Source organism: Neodiprion lecontei, chromosome 3, assembly GCF_021901455.1.
Source record: "Neodiprion lecontei isolate iyNeoLeco1 chromosome 3, iyNeoLeco1.1, whole genome shotgun sequence".
Taxonomy (NCBI): domain Eukaryota; kingdom Metazoa; phylum Arthropoda; class Insecta; order Hymenoptera; family Diprionidae; genus Neodiprion; species Neodiprion lecontei.
In genome coordinates this window covers 3,801,777-3,808,041 of record NC_060262.1, presented here as the reverse complement: position 1 = coordinate 3,808,041, position 6,265 = coordinate 3,801,777, and positions in this window count along the sequence as shown.

The following is a 6,265-nucleotide window of genomic DNA, read 5'->3' as shown; positions in this document are numbered from 1 at the left end:
TGTGATCTAAATACCGTCGCCATTTATTGTACAAACGGCCACACTGATTCTGGGATGGTTAATTTTTCGGCAAGACGGTTACGTTGGCAATACTGAATCACCCCGCAATGCTACCGCCATCCTGCCTCAATAAAAGAAGCTAAATCTTTGTAAACGTAATTCATGACTGTAGAATGTAATCCAAAGATACAAAATTCTGATGAGTTTTTGTAAACATAACCTAACCCACGGCCGTTGATTCTAATGGAAAAATACAGAATTCGACTCGATCTTTGCCAACGTAACATGACTCATGACCGTAGAATCTAACCTAAAAATATAAAATGTGAAGATCACGGGTTACGTTATGTTCACAAGGACTGACTGTGAGGCTGTTTCGTGACCGGCCCGCGGTAGCGCTGCGATCTGATTCAGCATTGCCAACCTAACCGAGTCAACGAAGAAATCGGCAGTCCGAGAATCCAGACCGATATGGAACTCTGTATCAGATTGCAAACACGTAAACTCTTTCTTTTCCTCATCGACATCGTCGTCATACAAGGCGTTGAATTAATTCGTTCCGCATCCTTTGACAACCCTGAACTCGTGACGGCACTTTGCCGATTAAGGTAGGACAGCCTGCAAGGCCGGGTTTGGCAGTCAAGTGTGAACCGATGCTCGTATACGTAGGAGAATGGATACAAAGAGCGAATACTGTGCAGAGAGGAAGTTCAACTGGCGGATGTGTACCGAAGCCTAGCGCTTTGACGTAAGATGGATAATTGCTTTGACGAGTTCGACTTGATTAATTCTCGCCTTCTCCCTCATCGTCGCGAGGCTCTGATTCTGTTCCTAATTTCACATTCAGTTGAATAGATTGCGTTACGCATGACAGTAAAGCCGGATGCGTACAAACATATCGCGTATTAATTGCACAAGGTTGTAAATTGTAAAATACGATGGCGTTGCCGTTTTTTTTTTTTTTTTTCTCAGATTCGGTGAAAAAAATAATCAATTTGCCACCGAAGTCTCGTCTCGAAAGAAAATCTTGCCAAGTATTTGCTTGCTCATCGTTCTTCGGACAAATATCAGACGGTTGTTCGGTTTTATTCCTACAAACTGTACGAAGAGATAAAAGTAGATACGAATCGTATTCAACGATTATGGTCACGGCACCATTTGAGATGGTAGGAAAAGAAAAATGGTCACGAAAAAAGACGAGGCAAGTGTAAAAATAAAAACGAAATGGAATCACCAAGTTTCTTCTGAATTTACTCGACACGGGTTAAACGCCGTGGTTATTATTCATGGGTCATATTGTTTTACGAAAGGTTGCCATCAAACTGGTCCATAATTTTCGTCAACCTCTCGATTTTTTTTACAATCTCACTGCGGGTATGAAATAAATTTAAAAAATTCCGTCGTTCTTATTCTATTTCATTTTACTGAATATATCATATATAATAATGGGTACATGGCATTCCATACGAACTCAACTTGGTCCTGATTCTTAACCTCTCTGATTTAGCTGACGATTTTTTACATCATTGATTTGACTCATGAAGGAACTCGGGGTATTTCTTTCAAATTATTTAGAATCGATGTGAATTATTTACAATTTTTGAAGACAGAAAATTTTTTTTTATCACGTGTGAAAATTCTTGTCTTTTTTCTTGTTTCTTTCGACATTTTTTAATTTTTTTTTTTTGTTTTAGTTTTATCGAATGAAAAGAAAGAATCAGTCAACTTCGGCTCACGAGGCTAAAAAGTTTTGATACCTGACGCCCAATTTTTCAGAATGATTCGAAGTTTTTAAATCGTGTCGAACATTGTGTCTGTTTTTATAAATTGTAAATAATTCCAATGGATTCGAAATATTTGCAAAAACAAAACTGAGTGCCTTCGAGAGTGAAAACAATACCGCGTAAGAAATTGTGGGACAAATCAGAGAGATTGAGATGGCACGGAATGCCCCGTATATATAAAAATATTGGAATGCGTAGAACCGCACGTAATATATATCATATAAACGGCAGCGGAAGCAATACATTTTAGGTAAGTACAACTTTTTAGCCTTCCGCGTGAGAATATCTCGTTTTGAGATTTATGTTTCCACGGCCGAAGTTACGCGTGGGTATCCCCTTACCGTCTCGGATCGGATCGAATGTATTTTGCAAGTAAAGGGCAAATGCCGTATCGAATATTTCCCCCGTTCGACTCGGGTTAAGCATGTAAGGGTCGAGAAACTTCGTGGCTCGTATGGAAGCTGCAGGGAATTTTGTTACAGCCGATATATCGCTGAGCGAAACTCCAACAGTGGCGATACCGGATACCGGAAGTTCCCTCGAGGATCTTGATGCCGCCATGAAAAGCTCCTCGGAATCCATTCACATGCGGCATTTGTGCCGGTGCATCGAAATCAGCAAAAGTCAAACTCATGATTTGCAAGAGAAAAAATTCAGCAAAGAGGAAAAACAAACGATGATATAAAAAAAAAGTGAGCGAAAATAGAAGAAATATGAACGAAATAACGAAGCTCGAAAAAGTTTTAAAAACCATTCATTTTCGAAAAGATATAAAGGCCATTTCTTTCAAATTATAATATTTAGCAATTTTCATCGAACAGTGGTCAAAAAAATTTTTGCATGCTTCTGAGAATTGTGTAGAAAGTTTGTTTGTTAAGCTATGCGAAAATAGATTGATCAAATTTTTATAAAATTGCTATTTTTTTTTTTACACGCATTTATACAGAGAATTCATGTTTCTCGATTGGAAAACATATTTTTTTTTTCTCTTCAACCGGAACAAATGATAGGCTTTAAGAATTCGGTGAGCGTCGTCGCTTACGAATCGGACTTTGTAGAGGTGTGATCCAATTTGCGACGAATTTAAAACCATGCGCAATACTTACTTGATTTAATCTAAAATTTAATCGTAATCGGTGAAATCGATTTTTCAAAAATTGAAAACCATAAATATTTATCATTGTGTTCTTGAGAATACTGGAGACTTGATGATAACCTCGTGAATAAAGAAAAAAAAAAAAAAAAACGAAATTTTGAATAACGAAACGTATTTCCATGTTATTTTTCAGCGGAGTTTAAGAACGGGAAATGAGAGAAGATAATCACGGGCCAAAGGGCTTTAATCTTAAGTAGGAATTAACATTTTATACTTCCTACGTATTTCTTATCAAACGAGCAATTTAATACGTGATAAATTATTAGTGATTGTTGATATATATGCCACTGTATATTATTAAGAGATGCGCGTCTTTACGATGATAATCCAGATTCTGTAACGCCTTATACACTTAAACCGTGTTATAGCTGGAATATTCAAGCCAACGACAATATCCTGCGAAGTTGCGATACTAAATTTTAGTACTTTCGCTTGGAGCGTTCGTTGGCTTGTGCCCTACCGGCTCGCTAATAAGCAAGGAAATTAGAACCGTAAATGTTCACGGCTCCGAGCTACGCGGTGAAACTTTACTTGCTCAAGTAATTTACAAACGTAGTGATTTTCACTGAGGAAATAACCAGATGTCGAATATTATCGGATTAAATTCTGTCATTTTCTTCTTCTTTTTTTTTCCTTTTTTTTTCTAGCAAACCTCGTTGTTCTCCAAATTCCAAATTTCAAATACCGGATTTCGTCACGCCGCCTCGTAAAGAATAACGAAAACAATTCAATATTATTGATTGCTTTACGATAGATCGTTTCTGGAATTCAAAGTTTTTCTATTCGAATAAAACATGAGAAAGATGGCACTGTTTTTATTTTTAACTTCTACTAATCATTGTCAACCACATTCGTTGGGGGAGAAATAGGTTCATCGGTTATCTTTAGTAATTTTCATGTATTTTTCTTTCGCAAGAAAGGAATGTATTTAATTTATCAAAACTTTGAGAAGGTTTATTGTTAGTGACGACAGGTCGAGATAAAAAAAAAAAAAAAAACCAAGTAAAAAGAACATGACGTTTTTCTCGTTGTATACAAAAATCATCCTTTCGCAATGATTTTTTCTTCTTTTCTTTTTTTATTCATTTATTTATTTATTTTTTGTTGTTACCATATATCCAACGAGTTTTGTCAGGTGGAAAAGGAGTTGATCAAAGAATAGGTTCTACTTTATAACCGTGATTCGAATATCGAAATAATTATTGCCGCAAGTGAATATACAACGAATAACGAAGTTTCGGCCTCTGCACCGCCTGCGTCGCAATTAACAAGGTAAACGAGAGGTTTATAATGAGAATCATGTGTCAGGAGGAGAAGCGGCGGTTGTGCCCGAGGTTGGCATACGAGCCGAGTGCGGCTCCTCGTCTTGTCGACTTCAGGGTGTAAGCAGAGGAACGTATACATGGGTCATTCCACGCCAAATTGGTAAATGGTTAACCGTGACATTTACCAATTTCACCAAGGATTTTTTCTACGTCGGTACGACCCCCGAAAACCTTTTTCAAACAAGATTCCCAAATTTTTTTCATCACTCGTATTAACCCAATGAATTTTTGAATCCGTCTCTACGAATACCCAAATTAGTTTTTTAGATCCGAGAAATGAAAAAAAGACAACGTCCCATTTTCGAAATTATGTATTTTCGCGCAAGATTCAGAGTAAAAAAATAACCCTTTCTTTCTGTTGTTTTTAAAACGTTTTCTCTGCGTTAAAACCCGTTCCAAATTTATTATAACACTTACCGCGTTTCAGATTGGATTACTAAATTTTTAGACTGTTTTTCTCGTGGTACAACGCGCGGACGATTTTTTTTTTTTTCAAAACACTTTTCGAATTACGAATGTTTTCTTTGCAGTCCAAACGCCATTCGGCATTTTTATAAAAAACTGTACAAAATAGAAACAAAAGTTCTTCCACCCTGAATCATCCGTAAAAATATTTTATTTCGAAACTGAAATTTTACTTTTTCTCTCTCTCTCTTTTCTTTGTATTTCAAAGATAAGTTTGGATATTTTCGCGATGTGTTTAAAAAATCCAGAGGTTACGTACGAGTGATTGAAAAAAAAAATTTGGAACTTTCCATTGGTTAATTTTCAGCCTCGTATCAACGCGGAAAAAATTCTAGACCAAATTAAAAAAATGTTGCGGTCAAGCTTTTGTCGAATGTTACTTTTTCTCCCTCTCTTTCTTTGTATTTCAAAGATAAGTTTGGATATTTTCGCGATGTGTTTAAAAAATCCACAGGTTACGTACGAGTGATTGAAAAAAACAATTTGGAACTTTCCATTGGTTAATTTTCAGCCTCGTATCAACGCGGAAAAAATTCTAGACCAAATTAAAAAAATGTTGCGGTCAAGCTTTTGTTGAATCGGCTGGGAATGCCTCATATATATATATATGGGACATCCTCGGTGCAACGAGGGCGATGCTGCGGTTCGGGGTGAGTGGGAAGCGAAAAGGTGGCGTGCATAGTGCACCGAGGACATCCTGCAGGGCGGTTTGGAGGTCAGATTTCAGCCGGCGATAGTCGAGGTCTGACAAAGCTCGTACGTGACTACTTGTCGCCTGGCCGCAGCAACGCTCTCCTCACTGCACCTGCACCAACGAACTTTCTTACCTCTCGAGGCTGTCTAAGCTCAACGCGACGGATTTCGAGATAAGAGCTTCTACCAAGGTCTCGGATTTTAAACAACCGCGCAACTGATTTCATGCGAGGATCGATCGGAATATTATTTTTTCTGTTTTTTATTCGAGGAAATTGGAACTAATTGGCGATGAAAATTGAGAAATTTTTATTCATTCTTACGAATTTGTCATATCATTATATTCGTCGGTTGTACGAAGATCTTTGATAAAAACGAAATGAATAATGGAAAACACTGGAAATATTGTAATGTTAACAAAAGCTTGGACTTTTACGTGTCATTTGGAATCATTGAAATATTGGTGAAAATTTTTGCTGGTGCTTAGTCATTTTATTCGGATGACTACTTTCCGATAAAGTTTCCCAGAACAATTTCTTTCTATCATGTTGGTACGGTTGAATATTCAGTTTCACAGTATCGAACCGATATTAGGTACAGATTATCATCGATGAATTGACTTCTGTAAGAAAGAAAACGCGTCTTGGTTAATCGAAATCAAAGTCTCGGCGTTTTAATTATTCGAATGAAAATATTGTTTAAAAACAAATATTGCTTTCCCAAAATTTGTTACTCCTCGTAGTAAAATTCGTCTCATTTCGCTCAACTTCTTTATTTATTTTTGAAAAGTTTACAGTTCGAAGATTCTAAGGAAAAAAGGTCTTCTGTTTTTTTGATTATAT